We start from the raw sequence: 25,139 nt of genomic DNA on the forward strand, positions 1-25,139 counted from the left end.
GGTATACTTCTAATTTAGGTGCCAATAAATACAGCAGATTAACAGGTGTCAACATATTCATGCACAGGGTTTAATAAACGTCAAAGGCATTTGGACCCAGAATTCAACAGCAGCAGAACAAAGCTGCTATGCTTATTGTAAGCATGAACACACGTTATTCATCAGTTCGCAAGCCAACTTATCATGCTATCTACACCCATACGTGTTATTCACCATGTTACACTGTAGGCATACGTGTTCAATATTTAATCTGCAATAGCACTTGGGGACATCAATTAGATGTGCTATACTTTTAGAACATGCATAAGTAGAGAAGGAGAGAGATTAATATCAAGGCAAATAGAGGTATTTCAAATCTCTAAAGGTGAAGCGCTTTATAAATGAATTGGCTGGCTCAATGCACCACTTTCTACAGTGCTGCTGTAAGTCCAATGCACTGTGTATTATGTGGTGTCTGACCATTTCTTCATGGTAGGAATTTTACTTGGTATGTACAATACCTCTTTCTTCCACAGCATTAATTTTTGCCCATAGGCAAGATTCTCACAAGTGCCATAAAGTATGTAGTTACCTCATTCCTACTGTCTAATCATAATTTCAAGAGGATGAGGTAACCAATCTCAACACCAATAAACTTATTATCATTGTTCAACCCAATTTTCCTCCTTTCTCTTCATTTATTCAATTAAACCTATTCACATCTATAGTCTTGCGTTAATGCTATGCATTTATGGCACTTTGAATAACGATTCCCACAGTGGGAGGTAGCTCTGAACTCCATCTTGAATTCCAGCCTCCTGATGGAAAGACACTAACTTGAGATGAGACATCTGCAGGCAGCTACCAGCTCATGAAGAAAGCACATGTGCTACTAGCAGTGCAGAGGTTCCTGGCAACATTTGGCTACAAAAGGCACCTTCATGGCATAGATCAGGTAGGCTAGAAGTCTTCCAGATGTGCTTTTTCCTTCTAAGCTTGGGCAACTAGGCTGAGATACCTTAAAAATGCCCAAGCAATTCTCACAGCCTCTTGAAAATCAAGTGTTCTATTGATTTTTGCATTGCTGAGCATGCCACAAAGCCTCAGAAGTGTGTGTTACCAGTGGCTTGACAATGAGACTGTGATATTGCTTGGAGCTTGCAAAATACAGATAAATAAGTACCCTCATCCCAACATTAAGACATACGTCTTGATAACAAGTTTAAGATTCTTTTGGTTTTCTTTCATCCTGTTACTGTAAATTCTTGCCCAAGTTTCTCGAGAGGGCAGAACTCAAATGTGTTCAGATGTACCCATGCAGTAATAAATAAAATAATAATTAATAGGTTACTTAGATAAAGGCTTTCCATCTTAAGGCAGAGAAAAGTATTAGTTAATTAATCCTCAAGTTGGCATGAACTTATCTTTTGGCACCTACAACAAAACCAAGTCTAAAATGAGCAGTAGGGGGGAACAATGAAATTAGAAGCCAACAATAGTTTGGGAAATGGATGACAAAATCCAAATGTTCTGCCTCACTGCTGCTAAATTAAGCACAGTGTTATCAGTGCAAAGATTAGAAAAAGAGAGATTTTCCTCTGAACCTTAAGTCACACTTCTTAGCTGCACAGGACATGACAGCAGTAGCGAAGACAAGAGAATTCACTCACCCTGAAAATGAGTGGAAATAGAAAAGGATCTGTTCAGTTCTTGATTTCCCAAAACACAGTTCTACAGAGTAGAAAAAGAAAGAAGGACATTAGTTTATTGTACGCAGCAGACAAAGAACTGATCCAGCACACCCCTTCCCAGGCACCATCCAGCCCACCTTTGCCTTGCTTTGCCTTCAGCCGTTTCCCCCTGCAGGGCACAAGGGAGTGGATTCTAGCCAACCTGTCCTTTCTTTAATATTTGTAAGTAGAAAGGGCTCTAGTGAGATCCTGTCTTTAGCTGAATATTGTTCTGGGAATAATTTTAGTGTAAAAAGGATGAGAAAAATTGTTTTCCCACCTTCCATCAGAGGTGCTCAGCAGCTGAACGAAGAGGAAAGATCCTCATATGGAACTGCCTTTTCTCCAATTGATTTTGTTTAGCTTCCTTTTGAGTAAAACTCACTCTTTCAGACAGAGGTCACTTTCATATACACATGCCTAATGTTCAATGCATGCATCAATATTGGTATTAAGGGATGCACAGTTCTGCCGTGATTCCTCTATCTACAGCCGAACTCTTTGCCTCTTGCTCTGTATGCATAATAAAAAGTCAGTCAGATTCTTGTTTATTCTGTTATGATTTTCTTGGATTGTTGGAGGAGCAAGAGAGGTCTCAACATCTTTGTCCGTATGATACAGCAATGACAGCAATGGAAGACACCAAAAGGGACATTTGGGACATCTCCCAGACCTCTTGAAAAATCATTTATTCTCCTAATTAACATTAATGTGTGGGAAAATCTTTTTAATAGTAAAAATATATATACACTATATTTTTATAGTATTATTAATTATTACTATTACACCACATCATAAACTTAAGTCAAATAGATCCAAAGCCAAACTGCCTCTGCTACGGGCTTTCTCTGAGGTCGTGGGCAAGCGCATCGGTTCCCCATCCAGTAATATAAGTTAGGAAGCACTGTTCTAGCTTCTGGTGATGCAGTGCTGTGGGATGCCTGACTACTATAGACCTGGAAGTTATCTAGGCACTAAGATGGAGAGATATGCTTTGATGCTCTTGGACTCAAAAGACAGATCTGCTCTAATGGTTTTTGGATTAAATATTTAATCCTAGTCTTTACTATTGACCCATTCTAGGTAAAAATCACTTAATCAACCTCTATCACCATGTATTTCTCAGATAAACCTGATGATACAATCCCCTCAGAAGAAAAATTGTGAAAACTATTAATGTTTTGTAAAACACTGTTGAAAAGAAAAATATTACATCTGTCACTTTCACCCCAAATCCAGATGAGAACCAGCAAGAGAAATGATTATACCCATTAGGGGAAGCGATTATACACATTGCTTGCAAAGATACAAGTAATAAACATTCAGTTAGTTCCATGTCAAACATTTTGCAACCACCTGTGGGTGTTTATTTGATCAAAGTAAGTGTGCTCCTTCCTGCTCAAGCACAGGCAAATCACTGCCTGGTAAAGGAGACAGTAGGATGGATGTGCATGTTGCTCCTCCAGAAAGCCATTTTATTACCAAACGAACTGTGAATATGGGAAAGTAGAAAGACAGCCTTAAACTATCTTTGCACCTGCCTTTAATTCAAGGTGTCCTAAACTACATTTGCCTACAAGAGTCTCCCAGGAATCCTGCTCTCCAGCGTCTATAAACCCAGTGTTGCCAGAAGGCACGAAGGCACCTGGCCCAAGGCAGCTCCAACAGCCATACAACACCTGGGGAAATCGTGGTATTCCACAAAGCCAGGTCCATAGGCAAAAATCAATGTATTTCTAAGCAGCAGGGCAACTTAGGCACAGGATAGAGCGCACAGCTTCTCATCCAAGAGAAAACTTACTACTTCCATAGATCCATATATTACCCTTTATATTCTCTTTCCTTCTGTTTTTCTTTTGCCACCAAAATGATATTAAATCCAGCAATTCAATGTTCTAATCAAATGCACAAAACCCACCAAAGACCCAGTCTTAGCTGCACCAAAGTCCGTTCAGAGGCTACATTTTCCCCCAGCTTGTCCAGCCACAGTGACTCATACATTCACAGCAAGGAGAGGTAAAATATTTCTGGATCTCTAAAGCAAGAGATGATTTTTTTCCATTGAATTTTGCATTCATTAATTTCATTTCAAGAATGAAGTCAGCCTTTCTTTTTTTTTTTTTTTTTTTAATGTGGCTGGTTATTTGACGAGTGAAGCTTTAGATTTGTGAGTTGTTCTGCAAGCCAAAACATGCTCCCTTTCATTCATAACACTGAGCTGCTCTGCGTTAAACAGCCGATTATCATGAATGAAGTGGGTGTAACTTCCTTGAAATCCTCCAAAGACCTGTCAAAGCAGAGCTACTGCAGCTCAGTTTTCTCCTTGAAGCGTACAGATCATTGGTTTAATTGTTCCACACTGATCTTGAAATATGCTTTCTTGGTTCAAAGCATTAGGCGGTATCACTTTTTGAGGAGGAAAAGGGAAGGGTGGAGAATGGTGCCTCAGGATAAGAGAGAAAAGTGGGTATATGTCTCAACCATCAAATTTAGATTTTCTTTTGGAATCTAAATTGAGCTTCATCCATTTAAAAGTGTGTCAGACAAAACCTCACAAATCAAAGCCCTGGCCTGTTTTGCATGGATAATCAAGAGCCTCTGGCTCTTTTTGTAAGTGGGAATGCTTAACCCTAAAGAGAAGAGGGCTGATCCTATGGTTAAAGTGCTGGCCATGATTTAAAAAGTTTCAATTTGACTCCATGTCTGCCATTCTCCATCCCATTTTCAACCTTTTGGTGCTGTCCCAATGTTAAAATCTTTAGAAAGGAATATGCTGATTGATATTTGTGAACTGCAGGGGCCTTTGAGCTTAGAGACTGAAAGACTGCATATACACAAATATACTACCATCTATGAACCTGTTTAATATAAAGATCTTTCCAAGGATGGCCATTGTCTTTAATAAAAAGACGTGCAGCATCTCAGCTCTTTGTCTTATCACACTTTATCACACACCAATGTATGAATCTTGGCCAGTAATTAATTGTGATAGCACCATTGACTTTGGCACACCTACTAAATACTCCTCCCTGTGAGGGTGCTGAGGCGCTGGCACAGGGGGCCCAGAAAAGCTGTGGCTCCCCATCCCTGACAGTGTTCAAGGCCAGGTTGGACACAGGGGCTTGGAGCAACCTGCTCTAGTGGAAGGTGTCACTGCCTGTGGAAGGGAGTTGGAACTGGATGGGCTTTAAGGTCCCTTCCAACACAAACCAGTCTGGGATTCTATGAAATATCTGACCCACATCTAATTCCTTGCCTAACATTTTTAAAGCCTGGCAAGGTAGAGTTGACATGGGGAAACTCAGTAAAGAAAACCATGAGTACTAACACACTTACAAGGGTTAGTCTCAGGAAACACTGGGGAAAGTGGCACCAGTGAAAACTACTCAAATCTTTGTATTTCAGCTCAGATTTCCTGCTAGATTTCATTATCTCACCCACAACTGAAACAACAACAGCAAATCTTGATGGTAGCTTCATGACAACAGCTTTTACACATCTCTTAGCAGCTATAACACTAACAAAGGCTGGCGCTTTTGGAAGAAAAACCTAAATATTTGTCCAGCATTTTGGGAATCTCAACCCTAGTAACACATTGCAGCCAGCTCCAGAGACAGTGCTGCTTCCCACCTGCTTCTGAATCCTTTATCACCTCCCTGCAATGAGGTGATACCCACATGTGACTGGAGACTGTACTGAAATGCTGCCCCCTCTCCTTAGGACTCCAGTGCTGTAAACTAAAGGTGCCCACAGCAGGGCAGCTACTTTATCAGCTCCATCCTGTAAAAATCCGCATCTCTTCCTTGCTTCTCAGCAAATGGAAATCACAAGACCATATCCTGAGGGATTATTCTGCTCCCATTAAAGTGAGCAAGAACTTGCCACTGGTTTAAAAAGCAGCAAGAGCTGGCTGACACACAAGCAGGTCTGACAGGTTGCATTTTCATTCTCATTACTATTACAGGCATGAGGATTCATTTCTATTTATCTTTAGCTGGCATTCGGTCCTGGACTTAAACTGCATCTGTGGTTGCATTGCTGTGAAATGTATCACTACTTATGAATCACACTGCAAAGGACATATTTGTAAACTGACCCACCATTGACAAAATCCTCTCTTTCTTTATTTGTAGGAGGCGAGATGAGGCATAGGTTCCTCGTCTGATTCATTTCCTGAGGAAATTTTTACTCTATGCATCTTTTTCAGTCCTTACTCAGTCAGAGAGGAGTGAAGTGATTAATACAAGATCCATGCTTGACACAGAGTGGAAGGAGGATTCATTCAAATTCTTTTAAATTCAGCGCTTAATTAATTGCTTAGAAAAACAGCCCATTGCCAAAAATGCGTGGGGTTGTTTTCTGGCTTTTCTTTTCTTTTTCTTCCCCTTTTTTTCTACTCTTTCCCAGTTGAGAAAGCTTTTCCAGTTGAGAAACTAATTACAGGCAACGGCACTCAGCAAAATGCACGAAAGACAAATCTGGCACCTTTTGAAACCAGCCCCTCGGAAGGAAGAATTAGCAACCTGGACAGAGCTCCAGGCAACTCCAGCTCTCCTGCTGCTGGTGCTCCAGCTAATTCACTTACAGTCCTTTCTCACAGCATTGCAGCAATCCTAGCAGAGCTGGATATCTAACACCTCTGAGAAACACAGACAATGATCAGAGAATTAAAATTGCCAGAAAGAAAAGATAACACAAAGAGAGCCCTGAGGAAACTGCAGTAAGTTTTCTTGACAATTTTTATCTACCTGATTATTCATATCAAGACAGTACTAACCAAGTCCAGATCAGGATGGGGTTGTGAACAATCCTTGGGGCTTGGAAGGCTGTGCAGAACTTGGCACTCGGGATCAGGCTCATTTCTCCATTCTATTAAGGTGGACAATATTAGCCTACATGATTCGGGAGGAAAATGAGTGTGTCCTTTCCCTTCATTTCTTCTCTCTCTCCCTCTCTCTTTCTCCACGTTCTTCTCCTCTTGTCTTTTTCCCTGTGAGCACTGAATGATGGGATTTTTGACATCAGAGGAAAGTCATCCTTTCTCCACTCCCCCAGCTCCTGTCCGCTTCCTTCTTAGACACGTCTGTTCGTTTGCATACTATATCCCCACTCAAAGAACGGGATCAGCTGATCCGACCACAGCTTCATCTAACTAAGCATCCTAAATCCTGCCCAAAGTAGACCAGACTGACTGGTTCATTCACCCTGGCAGCCTGTTTCCAACAAGCCTTTAAAGTACATTTTGTAACTGTTACATAGCTGGCACCGACTATAGCAAAGTCATTGTTTAGTCAAGGTAAAGTGACCTCTATTTACTTAGACAACTCAGCTGCCTGCAGGGAATAACTGGATTTGAGATAAGTGAAAACTTGCTGGGAAAGTTTCACTTTGGCTGTGCTGATGGCTACTACAATAAGCTGAATGTTTGGTCAGTTCATGCCCTTTCTCCTGCAGTTTCTTCAGCTGTTTGATTTATTATCTGCAAGTAGACAGCAAATGACCCCATCCAATTTCAGCGAGTCTGTGGTAAGCCAGAGACAGATGAGAGATTTGTTCAACTAAGTATATTTTCTGATCCCAAATAAATACCCTGTTAATTATCATAAGATGCCAGGCACCTGCTGTAAGCTGTTTATTCATGTATTATAGAATAGCATTAACACAATCCGGTCTTTTTCTATATGCAGCTTCTAATTCCGCCTGCCCTCCCCATAACTCCAGGCATTAGTGAGGAGGGCAAGTCAATTCCAGCTGTACTTGAGGGGATGGTGACCAGGACTGAGTGCAGGGTCAGGATAACGGCTGGTGCAAGCTGAGCACCACCCCAGGAACCGCGTATGCAGTGACTCAGGCATGACTCTGAGTCACGGCGCTTCTCCTGCTTCCTCCTTTCTCCGGGGGGGGCGGAGGTAGGAATTTCCTGCTGGCCCGTCCTTGTAAATCACAATGTCCTGTTGCAGCAATGCTGGAAGGGTCAGTGAGTGGGAGAACTGGAGCCAGTGGCAGGTCCACCTGCTCTGGAGAAGGAGAGATGGGGCATACTGCCCCACTTAGATGCGTACACCTCACATATCACAGCAGGATCCTGGGTTGCCTTTCTCTGCATCGTAGTTCGGCTTCCAGAATAGCCCTGATGCCTTCAGATACCTAAAGCTTTATATTATCCACTCAGCAAGCCAAGAACCCAATTGTCCTCTTACAAACACATGAATGACACTGACATAAGCCAGGTAATTTCTCTGCTTTTCTTCAAGTCAGCACCGAAAGTGAGAAGAGAATCAAGTCCTGAAAGTCTGCATGGCATTCCCTATACCTATGAATTTGAAGGTGAAACCAAAGACATTTGCTGGAGGTTCTGGGACAAATAGAACCATTAAAACCCACCCTGTGAAAGTCTTCCCAGCTGTCCTTCAAAAAGTTGAACGTAATTACAATTGCAGCTGGAAGGATTTCACTACCATCAAAGAACTCAAAACCACAGATGAGCTGTGCCACGTGCTTTTCTCAAAGAAGGGCCTGAGAAAAGCCAATGTATAACTGTGAGAAAATGGGCCATGAATAATTAGGAATAATTTGAAGAGTATACATCTGCCTGGTGAAGACTGACCCAGAGTAGATCTAACCTATCTGATGGTGAAAACCAGTGTTTGGAGTAAAAACTGAAAGATGTAAAAGAAAAGAGGGATTCTGTCAGAGATGGTACTATGCAGAATTCCTGGTCATACTCCAAGGAAAGTAAGACAGGACCAAGTTTACCTTGAACCAAATACATGTGCAGGAGATAAAATGAGCTCAGTATCCCATGTCAGTTGTTCCTTCAGGCTCTGCACAAAGAACTAGATTGACAGGCAGCACCGATTTACTCCATAGGCTCACCTGCTACACACCCATATTGTACAGTGTTTAATCACTTTATGTAGAGTAACTGTTAAGTACCACACAGTGACAAATAATATTGCACAATAACACTAATAGCACCTATCACAATAGAATTATATCCCTTCAATTGTTCTGGTGTAGTTATATGACCTGCCACCAAGTATGCACACAGTGGGTGGGACTGTTCAACCTCCCTCTCTATATTTTCAGTCATGCACCTTTACACTGGTTTAATTTCATCCTCTAGGCTAACTTTGCTTTACCTATTGCCAGGGAAAACATCACAGCGTTCAGCCAATGGAGACACAAAGGCACATGCATGCAGGGAGATCGTCACTTCAGACCAGGACTGTTAAAAGCATCTTATGACACAGCATTATAGTCAAACCTGAATGGATTCTGGCACATTCTTTTAAAAAAATATGGTTTTTGAGAGAGATCAAATGGTTCCAATCTACTTTCACATCTTACCTGGAAGACAACAGCTCTTAGAGCATCTTTTGGAGCACATTATATCTGGGTATCAAAAACTTCTACAACAAATTTTCATGGGAGCTCTTCTGCCTACAGATAGATGTATAACCAAATGCAGTGACAAGGAAATTAAAGCTAAGTAGATTTTGACCAAAAATAAGACACTCATTTTTAACAGCCAAAGGCAATTAACCCCTGGAAGTGCTTCTGAAGGACAGTGGGTGGTTTGCCACCACTCAGCATTTTAAAATCAAGGACTGATATTTTTTATCTAGACAGATGCAGTTCAGACAGGGAAACCTTATGGCCAGCGCTGCACGGAAGGTCAGAGCAGACCCTGATGAGAATCCTGGCTGACTCCATAACCTATCCAGCCGTTTACCTACTGACTCCCCAGCACTGTTCTTGCAGCACATAGCCTTGTTGTTCAGTCAGTCTGTTTCCCCACGGATGACCAGACCTGACCCTGCCTAGATTACAAAAGCTAAAGGGTTCAGAAGTGAGGAAAACAGGAAATCCAAACAGTGAAAATCTCAGCAATAACGTTTCCTAACAAAGACCTTCAGATCTCGCTCTCGGCCAACAGCTGTCTTCATGACGTCTGAAAAGGACGATGTTTAGCGTGGTGTACACTGTCTTTCTGCCATTTATTTCCACCCTGTTTATTTTCCTATACTGTGACATTTTCCTTCTTGTTAAAATCTTGGTCATAAATGAGGGTGCTAATCCACATCTAAGAAAACATACATGAACGCACGTACTCCGTATGCTTCAATTACACTGGGCTCATAGAATGGAATTCTCCCTGCAGAAAACCAAACCAATATCTGTGCACCACTTCAATTCCCCTTTGGGCCACAAAACAGGACTGAATGCTGCAGAGCCTTTTTATTTCAAGCAAACTGAGGTGACCTGTAGCTTAATTTATTGCACCACCAAGTCTGGGGCTGAAAAGCAACTGAAACCATTACCCTGTGGGAGAGCGTGAGCCAAAGCTGAAGAGTGAGGAAAGTTTAATTTTGAAGAAAAATATCATGTTTGCTTGCTTTACTGTTTCTGCATTTGAAAACTTACCCAGATTTCCTGATCTAATCTCATACACATGCAAACCACAAGTACGGCTGTGATACTCCTGCGACGCCAAATTTGTGGGTGGCATAAATCGGTGTAGCTCCTATGCCATTGGGCCATAAGTGAAGACCTTGTCCTAGGTCTTTTTACAGAGAGTGATACAGGAACTTCAGGAAGTTGAAGAGGTATTTGAAGGTGTGGTTGTTTTGCATTCAAATTTCAAATTTCAGCCAATTTTAGGTGAAATTTTACTTTTCTCCCCGGCAGCACAGGCAGGGCAGGTTTTTGCCATTGCACTGCCATCTAGTGATGCGACTTCGCAAGAAGAATAGCCAGCAAAAGATGGCTGACCACCAGCAAGTGCCTGAGTCAAGTTCTGAAAGGAAGGTCCAGAACTAAATTAAACTCAATTAAACAAAAATGATAGCACAAGGCACACCCAGTGGTGGCCCTCAACCATCTATGGCAAAGAGAAGCATTATGGTACGTAAGATAACAAAACGCTCACGGTAGAAGGGGTTGCATAGAAGTTCATCCATTATCCAGCTGTTATGCATGGTAGGGGACATTAAGGACATGCGAGTTTGCAGCTACAAGTCTTAAAGTCCAGCTGCTCAGCTGATACAAGCTGTTATTGCTCTACCAATTTATAACTGCCAAGCTTACATTCAAGCAAAGCCTGCAGAGACACAAGAATGACACTTGCAAGCGCTCGAATGTCTTTGGCCATGTTTCTTCCAGCTTTACTGGATGTGTTACTCAGCATAACTCTCTCCTGAATTCAGCTCAGTTGTATCAGACCATCTGGGCCAAATTTACTCTCTTTGTAACTGATTTCAGTGGTTTCCATTTTGACAGCCTCTATCCGCAGCCATTACTATGGTCAATCAGCATCCAAAAAGGATTCACTAAGCAAGCACACCATATCGCTTGCAGAAAATCCTCCTTATAACCCCCATGCTCAAGGACTGGACACAGCAAAATTAAGGCTAAACATACGAACCTGAAATGAACTGATCTTTACAAGTTAAAATCCCAATCCTAATGTTTTACTCATCTTGAGGATATTTGTCCTCAGTGGTATGTGTGTCAGAGGGCGTGAAAGTGAGAGTGTCTTGAGGTTAACAATTGTTCATACTCATAGTGGATGAACCATATGATAACACCACAGCAACATCCTGTATAATTGTCGGGAGCCTCTATTTCTGGCAGTGTGTCCCTAGTCTGTCTCATGAGCAAATGTTTTTTGTGCTTTACTATATAAAACCAAAACCAAACAAAGTTATACAATAAGACACTATTCTGCAGGCACTAGCCAAAATCACAAGTGCCTAATTGAGCCTTCAGTTACCCACTTCAATGATGAATTGTGTGATGAAGTTAATAAGGCTGAGATGGATATCTTTGTTCTTCATCTGATTAGTACATGAGCAACTCTCCACATGTAAGGAACAATATTTGTGTTTCCTTAGCCACAATTGAACTCAGTGGGACTATCACATACGTAAAGATCTGGGACATTGCTTGTGAGGCAGTGGGTGCTAGGGGAACAAGCATTGTACTGCAGGCCAGAAGATTTATGTTTTCCTTCTGGATGACTACAAGCAAGTCACTCCCCCTTTTTCTCCCTTTTGTCTCTTCAGACCTACAGCCTGCGGGCTTCTCTGCTCTGTGAGCAACAGATTGCGCCAAGAAGACACCAAACACCCAACCTAAACGCAGCCCTACCTGTGGAAAGCAAAACACAACACAGCAGGTCACCGATTTAGAGCAAACTCCCTAGGATGCAGTAAAAAAACCAAGTACCTGTGCCACCCCTAGTGCAAAAAGGCACCACTCCAGCTTGGATCCCCTGTGCTGGCGTTTCAAACACCTTGCTATGACCTAAACTCTGTGGCACCAGGGGCTGCACAGATAACATATTTGGCTCCTTTGGGGCACATATATGGCTGGTGTCATGCATTCCTCTGTTGGGAAATGTTTGCTGTAGGCACTCTTGTAATACGCACACTTAGGGCAGAGGCCAGCTCTTGTTTGTGTTTGTAAGGTGATGGCAGGATTTTGGCTGTGGTTTGTGACTCCAGTTCCGAAGCACTAACGCAACACAACGCACTGGCAACTGTTAATGCTTTATCCTCAATCACAGAAGCTTCACCCAGGGAAAAATCAGGCTAATGGTGCAGCAACATTTTTGCATAGAATAAAACTTACTGTCAGCGTTTTAACCACTCCTCGCAGTAGAAATTTACAGGATATTCACACTAATAAGAATGAGACTTTTAAAACAATCTAGGGGATTAGCTACACGTCTTCCATTAAAACTAAAATACCCTTGACTGCTTTACACTCTCCTGAGGTTCCTTTTAAGAAATTCTATTTAAAATGAACACAGAAGTGGGACAGTATTAGAGTGGATCTGAAACCCTTTTCATTGCAGTGGAAGCAGATGGGAATATGTCCATGTGCAGCACCCAAAAGGCGCTGCTCTGAGTTCTGAAGAGGCTTTAAATTATTTAATTGTGTCCAAAGAAAAAACAAACAAGCAAACTAAAATCAAACAAACAAGCAAATGAGAACAGCAGAAAGCAGAAAGGCTTTATGAGGTCATGTTTACTATTTTGGCTTCAAATCTTGTGATCATTTGCTAACATTTTGCTGCTTTCAAATCCCAAGCCTTCATGTGAACCTGAGTCTAACACAACACCACATTCAGACATTGCCTCCCTGGGCCAAGGGTTTCAACCAGCCCCTCGCTGCAGGACTATTCCTTGCTATAAAGTAAGGAAAAATCCCTTCAAATACAGAAAATATCTCCAAACTGCTGCCTCCTCATTTCCTGGCTGCAGCCGAGACCGGAAATAGCTACATTTCCTGAGCAAGGCTGTTCTCCAGGGAACGTCAGTCCGTCTGCAGCAAGCAACAACTGGATGCTAGGGCTGGACTACGGCGTCTCAGAAGACTTTAGATCTGAGCTGGAATACCAGCATTCATACTTTGCTAGGGAGACCTAAGAAGATAAGGAGATAGAAGGGACGGAAAGTGGGAGTTTAAGGGCCAAACCAAGATGGGAATATAAAATGTCTTTAAGGAAAAAAAAGAAAGAGAGACAGAAAGACAGAAGAGAGCGTTACCAACAGCTGGAGCCTATGTTCAGTGAAATCAGATGTAATTCCACAGCCCCACAGACCCCTGCATTTTAAAAGAGGGTCTCCTCAGTCTGTGTTCTGTGTAGGGGGTACCTATTTAGTCCTGATTACTTTGAAGTGGGTGTTTTCCTGCAAAGCACAGTCACGTTCAACAAGGAAAGCAATTTATTAAGGCAACATAAAGGCTTGGTTTTAGTAGAGTGGGAAGAGATTTAATACCGCAGAGGGAGGTGGGGGGAAAGATGGATGAACACAGATTACTTCTGAGAAACTCTGCAAATAGGTGGAGCAATTCACAATCCAATAAACCCCTGAGGGAAATCCTTATCCTTCCTTCCCGCATTGGAAATCCATTCTTCCTTGGCGCTTTGTGGCCAGGCAAGTCTCATTATCCAGAGAGGTGTAAAGTCCAAAAGAGTCCATACACCTTTCAGGTAGTCATCTTAGATTGCTCTTGTCAATAGAGAAGCTAAACAGTATTTCATGGTTTTTGCCACATTGTCTTTGCAACGTCTAAGGGAAAAGAGTGCTCCTGGTTACAGAGGCTGAGAGACAGCTTGAGTCCTATTCATCTTTTAGCTGTAACCATCTAGAAGTCAGGTTTCAGTTCTCATTTTCTATGTACTTTACATTACAAATAAAGAGAAACAGGCACCTGTGGAGGCAAATCAACCAACCCTAAAGCATTTCCAACAGGGAAATGACAGGCACCACCAGTTATTCCCTGAAGTAGTAGCTTGGTCTAGAGACATCTGGATTTTAGATGACTGAACTTAATCAAGAGAAATCACACCCATAGAGCCAGTTTAAGGAAAAACAATAAATAAAATACCCCCAACATGTTTAAAGGCCTTACGCCCACTGTAATTAAATAATAACCTCGAAAAATGGCCATCAGTGATCCAAGATCATGCAACGAGTTTGTAGCTGCAAACCATGCATACCTGAGAGCCGGTCCCCTAATAAACAAGCTTGGACTTGACCTCTGCATCATCCTATGAAGAGGACATCAATTGATAAAACTGTACTGTGTTGAAATGTTGAAAATATTACCTCACCAAGACCAATACATAACCCAATGAATGTGCTGAGCCTTCACAATTTCTACCCACAAAACATCTTTGCTTTGGTAATTATCAATCACCCTTATGCAGAAAGGTTCTTCCAATTTTTTTAACTACTCAATCCTTTGAGAGACAGATGAATTTTAATGATTTAGATTATTAACCTAAAGGTTGATCCAGACTGGGAGGAACAGAATAATTTGTTTAATCATTATTATTATTTATAATTATTTAACATAGGGGAGAAAAATATCACCTTAAATGTCATCGTGATGCTTTTTAATTGCCTCGGATGAAATTCAGAATAATCATTACTCTGTAAATGTATACAGATCTAATTTTAAATACCCTAAGATGCTGGATATTTATCTGGAAAATGCAAAGAATGCATATTCATTACTGGATAGGGAGTTAGAAAGACAGAAAAGAATTGATCAACCATTTATTGAAAATTAATTCTTTTCCCAACTCACAACTGAGCTGTAATTTGACATGAAGCAGAAAAATAAGCTGAGCCAGGTAATTTTTCTTAGTCATTCATTCAAGGACTTTAGTGCGTGTCCTTTATGAGGAGGCATGTTTTATGGATGGGTAAGAACAGACTTTTGTGTGGCTATAATCTGTAATACCTATGTTGTGGAATTGGTATTTCTCAGTTCACCCTATTCATTCCTGCAGGTAGCAAGAGTCTGGGATCAGTTTGTAACCTCAGTCCTCCTACAGAGAGACAGTCTCCAAGGGCACACTGTGGTACCCAGCACCATTGTACCCACTAGCTGTAAAGACAGCATCTCTGCACTTGAAGGAATAGCCTTCTTTCTGACAGGAAACCTTCTACAGTAAAAAGTAATTAAATAAAGACAGAAAGAAAGAGATAGCAAGTTCCCCTGTAAATTAGTAAAGGATCCAATGGTTCAGTGCAAGGTAATGGGCTTCGCTACAGAAAAGCTCCTGGTTTTGCAGGAGTTCCAGTAGGTATCCTACGTTATGCCCTTTTCTGCCTCATTCATGCTTCATTTTCCAAAGTCTTTTGTTTTCGAAGCTGAGTTAGATCAAGGCCTCCCCATTTCCCACCACATACATGTCTCCATGCCCCTGCTGCTGCTATCAGAGCTGGGGCACAGGCACTCCAGTGCCTCGTCTCGGGGAAACATTTGCATTTTCATTGGCACAGGTACAGCATTCAGAATTCTTTCAGGCCAGGCCAATTAAAACAAGCTGAAAACTGCTGAGTGAAGCAGTTTCAGCAAGGATCTGCTTACATTCCCCCTCTGAGAAAAGCAGGGGGCCCACTTTCTGTAACTCTCTCCCTCTCTGCACAGCGTGGGTTTTGCTTTTTTTCCCCCCCTTTTTCTTTTCTTTTTAAGGTGGAATAACTTGTGCCCTTTACACAGGGGCTCTAAGAGATGGATGGCAGGACTTGGGAATGCGCCTTCATTTTAAAACCGGAGCCCAGTCTGTAATACCAAATTGAAGCATGGGAAAAAAGAAGGAAAAACACCAAGCCCAAACCTGGTAACTCTCCACAGCTTAACACATTTTACCTCCTTCACAACCCTTGCATGGTATTTGCTTAAAAAGGAATAGAGCCACATAATTAGCAATCGCTTGAAGCCTAAGGCTTTTCTACCGCCACAGAGACTATTCAATGCCTACTGGCTCTACTAACACAGTCTTATTACTCTTGGGTTTCTTTTTGGACAGCCTCTTTCAAAGCTCAGATGTGTTTTAAATGCATACTGACAAGTTAAAAGATACCATTTTTATACCCCTGAGCGAAAAAACCGCCTCATCCTACTAGTGCTGCTTCATTTTAGATTGGTAATCCTCAAGCTGTGAGGTTCTAGGAATGATGAACCACCTCAGAGAGACCCAGGGAATGAAGGACATGTGCTTCCAAAGGGATAGGTTTCTGCTTACACCCCTTATCTTAGAAGGCTGGTTAATGGCAGCAGTCTTACCAGTCATAGTGGCCACTCTTCCAAACACCTGCATGCCAGGACCCAATATCAAACAACAACCACAGAGAAAACACCTGCAAATGCCCTTGCATCAATCTGGGGGGAAAAAAAACCCAAAACAGGCTAATCCAGCAGAACAAACCACAGCACACGGATTTGCATTTGTTTTCATCTCTGAGAATGAGGCTGTGTCAATCTTACACTCGGGCTGAATTGATGAGAAACATGTATTGCATGTAAAATTCGGATCCACTTGGAGCTGATCTGGATTTCAAACAACCGCAGGACCCAGAGGAATCTGAATCCAAATTTCTTTCTACCCACTTCCATTTAAAATGATCTCACCTTGACAAAGAAGCACTGAGTTTATACAGCACACAATACAGTTCCCATCAATGCCTGTACACCCAGGAGTTGCTACAATACAACTAGAAGCTAAATCACAATGCAAATTGACACATAACCTGCTCACCTAATCATCACTACATTACTAATATGTTAATAGGAGAAGCATAGAAGAAACAAAACAGGTGACAGCTGGAGTAAACAGTGAAAGCTTTGAGACAACAGAAATACCAGATTTCTTAGATCATTCCTCACAGAAGACAAATCTCTTCTGTTCTTTTCTATTTGCCTTCAGAGCCCTGTTCTAGGAACAAGCTGGCCCAAAGGACTAAGAAACTGGGACATCCTGACTATTCTGGATCAAAATCCTTTTCTGTTTCAAAGGCTGCCGGGATGCCCTCTTCAGTGACCTCAAGCAGCTCAACTCATCACCTGCCACAAAGGCCATTTATTGATTTAATTAGGGCAGACAAAGAAAAGACATAATCAATCCCTGAAGTACATGGAACATGTCATGAGCATCCTGTGATCCCAGCTCTGCTTGTTCAGAAAATGTGGGATTATTGATCTTCCAAAGCGTGAGCAGATCCCCAACTTTAATAATAATGGATAACAATATCTGACATTCACATGGCAACTTTTATGTTGGAGTGTCCTAAAGCACTTGAAAAGACCTATAGCTATACACGTCTCCTTCCTGTCCTGCTTTACGGCTCCACCTCCACAATGCCCTCTCTTCTCAAATAACCTGCAGGTTGAAACAACTCCATCTCTTTGTCCCAAAGCAGCAATGTTTTTTATCTTTTAGAACTCTTTCTTACTTCCTTTCCCTCACCAAAGAACCTCATATAGTCTCCATTTTGATCCATCTCCCTACAGAAAAAGCAAACAATAACAAGCAAATGTGTATTAAAATATCCTCCATGCAGAGAACTCCTCTCGAGGCATAAGCAAGGACTGGACTGAATGAGTGATCCTCAATGGAAATCCAGGTAGCACAGAAAAGAACATAAAGAAAGCCTTTGCAACCAAGCTGTTTTGGAGGGTCAAGGTTACCACCCACCTGGGACACTTGGCTTTCTAGAGATGTTGGCTAAGAGCATAACCCATGCTGGGATTCCCCCAGTTGTGCCCTACTAGTCATCCTTTCTTCCTGGCCCACACTGGAACAGAAACAACCAAAAAAAGAGGGGATCAGGAAACACTCACTTGGTCATGTCCTGAGCAATTCCCAAGATGAGAATGAGCCCAGGCTTCCTGCTGTCCCCTCAAATATGTTATTTTCCACTCCCACCTTTCTTCCTCCTACTTATCTCCCTCCCCCCCTTGCCTTCTGAGGCTGACTGAGTCAACTAGTGGAGATTAGATGCCAAGCAATGCAGTCTCTGTACAAAGATTCAACTCCCACAGACAGACTAGAGAGATAAAAGCAGTCTGGTCAAACACTGTCCAGAGACAGCGCAGGGAAAGCTGGGCTCCCAGTGGCTCTGGCTGGGTGATGTCTTGAACTGGTGACACTCCAGCAACCGAACTGCTAGGACTAGAGGCATAAGCATGCCTTTTTTCTGGTGCCTATGCTTCAGTGAAAATGAAATGGGTCACGTTTTCCAAAATACCCACTCTCTGGAGATAAGATCGACTGATGGAAACCCTTCTTCAGGCATCAAAGACCTGCTGCTCAGAGGTGTAATGAAACAGCCTTCCTTTTTACTCCAACCACTTCACTGGGGCTAGGTGCTCCCAGGGAAGTAATGACAAACACTATGCCAGGTACAGGAATGCTCACATTCCGTGGCTATTGATACAGTCGTATGCAAACACACCTTTATCCAGGGATAGATACACAAATCCATTTCTCCTGCCATTGAAGTGTATTAATTTCTACAATACAAAATGAAGCCAATTTAACAATGAACACGCACAGTACACAAAGCTGTGGTTAGTGTTACTGTAGCTATCTGAACCCACGCAGAGAATCTGCGTGAGTTTGGAAGGTAATGTCCCACAGGAAATGTGGACAGAGCCTACCTCTGCGAAACCTGCTGTAACACCACATACTGTGGGTAGGCAGACCTGCCCATCTGCAGTCATGCCATTCAGTCTACCCTTGCAATGCTCTCCTGTCATTTCAAACAGTGCTGTTTTCCCCTTGAATGATACATACAACACTGTGCATTTGTCAGGGTAAACAGCTCAGTGGCAAAGTGCCTGTCCCATCTGTGGACCTCCAAATGACCCTGAATGCAGAGGTACAGAAAAGCTTTCCACGTTCATTTGGTCCCTCTCTGGTTACACGATAAGAAATGAAGTTGACACAGCAATATAAACATTATTACTGACAACGTTAAGATAGACAGTGGGTACAGGTCAGGCCATAGTATCCAGGGGATACTCTATAACAGTAGCTGTCATATTTATCTCTGGCGTCTTCAGAGCCAGTTTTAGTAGTCAGAGACAGAGCACACAAAAGGACTATTCAGTGCAATCCATGATCTGAAATAAAACAGATGCGTTGTGGAAGTTTGCAAACTCCCCAGCACAGAAGGTTGGCAGATCTCCGCTCCGTAACGAGGGCCCATCTTCTTGGCAGCATCAGGAGCCCTTCCGTAGCCCTGGTGCCAGTGGTACTGCTCATGCTGTTTAGATGAAGGACAGTCTGGAGGACAAAGCACTTAGCTTGGCAGTTAACAGGGATGCAGAAGTAAACCAAAGCTCAGAGGCCACCCGAGCTTTTAAACACTTCCACCAATTTTGACTGGTAAGGTTTCTTCCACTTTTTCCCCTGTTCTGGCAAACTACTGAGCAAAACTGGAAAGCATATTGCAGCAAAACCTGTAATCTGATAGTTTTACTCTGTGTAAAATACCCGAGATGTCAGGGTGCAAAGAATGTATATAGGCGTGAGGTTTCAGGGACTGCAGTGTGGCATGAAGCAATACTGAATATCCAGTAAAAGAGGATACAGTAAATCAGGTATAAGACCAAGGACTGATTTGAAAAAGGTCAGTTTTCTATCAGGAAATCACAAGGGAAGATTCAAATGCTCTAATTGGGAAATAAAAACCATCCCAGTTTGAAACGAATTTCGTACCCGTTTTAAGACCAATCCAAAATGCTTTTGTTCGTAGCTGGTATTTCAGGAATGAGCACAACCAAAGGCACCTGGTCTGTTTTTTACGGACTGAAACGTTTTTGGAAAGGAATCAGATATGATTTGGACAAAAACAATGGAGGCCCAGACACAGAGGCTGCCCTGGGAGAGTATACCAGCTGTCTGCTCAGTTTCAAACCTCTAATCATATTCTTGGAGAGAAAGCAAGGGGACCTGTTAGGGGTTGCTGAGCTCTGTGCTGGGGCCAGGTCCAGACGGTGGAGCCAGCGAGCATGAGTCCTCCCAACACACAGGCAGCTCCATCGCCTCGGACTTGAAATTCTGGCACCGGGACAACAGCAAATGAGACCGAGTCTCTGAACAGACACCAAGGGCTGGGAAGGAGGTGGAGGGACTGGAAACAGCAGCACGAGCAAAGATGAAATACTGGAACTCAGGAGAACAGTAGGAGGAAACTTGGCAGTGCCCAGATAGGCAAAGCACCTGCTGGCATCGGATGGAGAGGACTGCATTTAGTAGGCAATAGGACCCACTGTTAGCCAGCATCAATCAGCCCTGCTTCTCACTGGCAGCCTGGCTGTGCTCAGACAACAACAGTTGTACGGCCCTGCTCCAGCGCTGATGGCTTGATCCCACAAGCAGAGGCAGTGCACTGCCTGTATTAATGCGATGGGCAGGATGGATGGCAGAGGAATCCAGGCTAGTGGTGGTAATGATAGTGCTGCCTCAAAGCAAAATACATGCTCGGAAAGAAATATAAAACTACTACCATGCACCTCCTTGAACTCTAAATCCTCACCACTGCTTGCAAACTACCCAGCAGCATTCAGCAGCTAGCAGACCGCAATGCCTCTCCTCTACAAATCGGTTCTGAGAACCTGCTATTCTCCTTTTCAATTTACTTGGGCTTTGTGTTGTCTCACTGTGATGAGTGGACACCACATCTTGGCTTGCATTCATTCCAACAAAGTGCAGGCAATCAACTGAGATCCCTCGTTTATAGCACAGTCTTCTTGGGCTCCACAGAAGATCAGCAGCATCTCCAAAGGTGATTCAGTCCATCCTATGGACTCTGAGAGTGCAACTAACTTAGGTACTGGTATTAAACACCAAAAAGTAGGTGAGGTGAGTTAATCCAGGCTTGTGCATGTGTGGTTCTGATCTCTATATAGGGCCTCTTGTTGCTGCCACTAAGTAGTAAAATGCCAAACATGGCTCATACCAATTCCACCTCTCACTAATATGTTTTGTCAGCTCATCATAATCTTAAAAGAAACCTTTAAGTGCTGGGAGGCATCCTGGTTTCTAATTAGGCTCAGTCAGATTCTGTGGCCTCATATGCCTATTTAGTCAAGTTAACCTGGCTCACGCTGTTGCTAGCTTCAAACATATGTACTTGAGATCAGTTTTTCCACTCAGAAAAAGATAAGGTCTACAGTTTCCTCCCCTCAGATAAGCTTAAGAAGAAAAGAAAACGAAGTAATGTCCCTGCCGCCCAGTACACGGTTCTGTATCCCATCTCCACAACAGCTCCCAAACCAGGACACTCCATACAAAGATATGGCATCTTTGTCTGCAGCTTGTTCCAAAGCCTGCACAGCAATGTTCTGAACCCATCCCCTTTCTGCTATGCCCTCAGCTCTCGACATGATCGGCAGGAGAGATGGACCCTTTCAGAGCAATATTCAATCTGCCTGAAGCCTGAGCCACCTTCCGCACCCATTTATTCCTCTCCATTCACCCAAAGGTATGTAAAGAAGCATAGGACCGTGTCCCAGGCAGCCTAGCCATGCTTAATGTTAGATAGAACCAGTCTTCAGCTGGTTTGGAGTCTGTACAGTAGTACAGACTGTTCAAGGAGTTTGCACATACAGTACAAGAGATGAGAATTACTCTAGTGCACTTGCACTATAAAACACCATGCACCTAAAACGTTTTCAGTCTCAATGCCACAAATATGAAGTGTGAATGATTCACACTGGCACCCGGTCTTCTCAGCAGCTGTATATGCATAAAACCATGTTGAAGTTAACTAAAGGAATGACCAAAGCAGCAGAAAGCCACCAAAATCTGAGTTCTAGTTATGGGAACTGTAAGGAACTTAAACTTCTAACCAGGAGAATCAAATCCTGACTGCCAGATTAGGGAATAACTTCCGAAGCCATCCAAGACACAGGTTTGCACCAGCTCTATCTGATCCTATCTGAAACTCTTTCAAAGAAATCAAATTGCATTCAATTTCCTAGGAACTGCCCCAGGTCTTAGCTACACATTACTGGTATCCAAGGACAGAAATCAAAGCACTGGGTACTTCAAGGAGTGAAGCAGAGAGCAAAAGAATTAAAGCCATTGCAAAAGATTTTGATAAGCTGCTGTTCATTGCCACTGTTATTATTTGTACTTTCAGAGATGTTCTCAGCACTTTCCAAACAACAAGCCAGAATTCTCAGACTTTGCCTACCTGGTCAGGTCAAGGCAAAAACCCAAAGGTCATCCAAAAAGGCAGAAAATTCAAAGCTGATTCAGTTTGCCTCATTACAACAAAGCACTTTTGGAAGCTTCCTTTCATCAACCATTTGCATACTATAAAACATTCAATCTAACACCATTTTTATCACCTTTAAATCCATATGCAGGATCTGAGTTATCATGGATGCTACTCACAGAACTCTGACAGTGACTCCAGAGTAAAGGAACTGACCTGTCGTGGTGGTGATATGTGTATTGCACAGCACTTGTGTTCCCTTTGAATACAATGAGAACCTCGCCTCAGTAATCCTTCCTTTATGGTGGCATTCCCTTCTCCTCCAGCTGCCAAAAGGCGATCTGAAATGAACATAATTAACATCCATCAGTTATGGCTTTTTCTTTTCCTTCCTGCTAAGCATCCAAAACCATATCTTGGATAAACAAACAAAACAAAACACTTGGCCTGAACCAAATCCCAGCTCCAAACAAATCTGGAGAAGAAATTGGTGGTTGGGATCTGTCATATTAAATCAAGTGAAGTAAATTTACCTCAGATGTGTCCATTGCTATGATATCTGGACCCCAAACCATTTGGTAGGTTTGATAATGTCTTTTGGCATCTTCCAGGATGCGGTGCAAGAGTGTATCTGCATTCCAGTTGTGTCTCAGAGCTAATCCAGACCCAGAAACACTGAGCAGCACAGATGAAGATGCACTCAGGCTGTTTTTACATTAGCAGTCTAGCTATCAGGATCAGAGCATCTCTGTGACCCTGTGCTGTGGCTAACTGAAGTCGGGACTAACTTTGGGATCTCCTTCTCCACACAGATGTGCCCTTAGGCCTGGACACATCTAACTTTAGGGACCTGCCTGAGGTAGTTCAGGTGAGGGACATCTCCAAGGCATTCATGTAATCGCATTGGGATTGGTACATTTAGAGATCTTGATCTCTCACCATCAGTCACAAAGCCTCAGGGCAATTCAAGCCAGCCAGTGCCTCAGATCCAGTTTTTCCTTTGTGCTTGGTTATCCTGGCTGCTGTCTGGCTCACACCCAAAAATGCAGCACCTTGGGCAGCCTGCATGACAACCCAGTCTTTCCAAACAGCATTGTCTGCAAAGCAGCAAGGACACATGTATATCTTCAGGTCCCATACGACACATCTTTCCTTCCCACTGACTTCCCACCACTGCTCTAACTTCCAGGAAACACAAGGGATTTGCTCTGGCATGTGGGACTGGAGGGCAAGACATATTGCTAAAATCAAAGAGGGTGAGAGGCTGCAGAGCTCTGAATGGGCTGCCTTGTCTTTGCAGTTTCCACTGAGCTTGAATTTTGCCTAAAAGGGATTAATTAACACTGGACAACCCCACAGTGATTCCTCATCAGCTCTGGAACAGAGGAGCCTGTCACTATGGTGATACAACATTAAAGGGCTGGGTCCAAAACGTTATTCTGGCAGGAAGATGCATGCACCAGGCCAGAATCTGAGATCCCGGGTGAGCTGGTTGTAACTCTGGTGGAGATACTCCAGGCTTACCCTGGTGTCACTGAGATCAGCCCTGGCCTGCAGCCTTTGAGGAGAGCTCCATCCTGTCGTGCAGATGGTTCGCCTTCTAATTTGGAGGGGCTGAATGACTTTGCAAACCTTTGATTCCTGACTGATGTATTCACTTCAGGAGACACAAAAGTACAAAATCTCAGCATGGAGTGACTCCCATGCTTTCTTTTGCTTTCCTTCCAACCCCCTCACCCCCACCCCTTGTCTTTGCTTTTCTTCTCTCCCTGGACAGTTGTATAATTTTGGCCTGTGGCCAGAATGTCTGTCCTTATTAGCCTGGGCTGGCTGGGAGACACCTGCAGCCCATTAGAGCAGGGGGATGAAAAACCATCACTTGTCATAGGTAAAGTAATGACCACTTCATCCTTTATTTTAACACACGAGAAGGACAATCGAGAGGGGAAGCAAAAGAAATGACATAGCTTCACCATCACACCTGCCATTGACTGGCCTCAACTATAGGCACTGGGTTGTATTTTTTTGTGATAAGTGACTCCAATAAATTGTTGTCACTTCACACCAGTGAGGATTTCAGTTCATTACATACGATGTTCACTTGCTGCATTTGAATAGTGTCTCGTGCACCTTTTTTTAATTTATGTCTTTATTACGAACTAAGTAGGCTCTAGAAAGAAACTTCCCTCTGGGCAGGTTATAACTAGACTGCCTACTGGCATATCCCTCTAATATCCCAGCTGGTACTATCGGCAAACACTGCCAGATCCAGCAGAGCCTCCATAACGACAAGGCAAAAGGGCCACAGGATGGGACACAGACACTGCCTCAACCAGAAGAAGGGCTGCACAGCCAAAAGACTGACCAGAGTATAGGCAGTGATACAGGAGTGGTACTCAGGCTATCGCTGGAACTCATGGCCTTATATAATATAATAAACACAGACATTTCCATGATCCAGCTACACAGCAACACTGGTGAGACAGTGAGAGGCAATATTTGCTCGCTCAGCTCCCAGCCTACAGAACTCCATCTTAACTCTATGACCAGCTAATTGTGCATCTGCAGGACTATCCATCTGGAGATGAGCCCTTCTTATGATTACAAAAATCCCACTTCAAAAGATGTATTTGTACACAAGGATGGCTATTACTCACAAGAGGTGCTTCATGCCTGCTAGGATGTTGACAGTAAAGAGATCAAAAAGTCCTTCAGATACCTTGCTGTGTAGCAGTGCCACAACCAAAACATACCTGGACTGAAGGCCACAATCAGACCTCCTGGTGTAGACGTCTCACTGGAGGTGCATGTACGTTGTAGGGGATAGCAGAGAGAGAGGATGTGGGAGGACAGCTAGAGGTCTAAATAATTGATCATGCTTTTGAACTATGAC

The 25,139-nt window shown here is 42.9% G+C and overlaps 1 protein-coding gene across 4 annotated transcripts in view; it reads right to left on the reverse strand.

The window, feature by feature from the left end:
• The window catches only part of LOC115616258, an 88,748-nt gene that overhangs the window by 53,156 nt on the left and 10,453 nt on the right, over positions 1 to 25,139 (reverse strand). For all 4 annotated transcript variants that reach the window (XR_003994251.1, XR_003994253.1, XR_003994252.1 and 1 more), the window contains 2 exons: positions 22,463 to 22,587; positions 1,650 to 1,710 (listed from right to left, as the gene is read on the reverse strand). The gene's annotated coding sequence lies outside the window, so the exon portion shown is untranslated. The remainder of the gene's footprint in view (positions 1 to 1,649; positions 1,711 to 22,462; positions 22,588 to 25,139) is intronic.

This window comes from Strigops habroptila, chromosome 17 (genome assembly GCF_004027225.2).
Source record: "Strigops habroptila isolate Jane chromosome 17, bStrHab1.2.pri, whole genome shotgun sequence".
NCBI lineage: Eukaryota > Metazoa > Chordata > Aves > Psittaciformes > Psittacidae > Strigops > Strigops habroptila.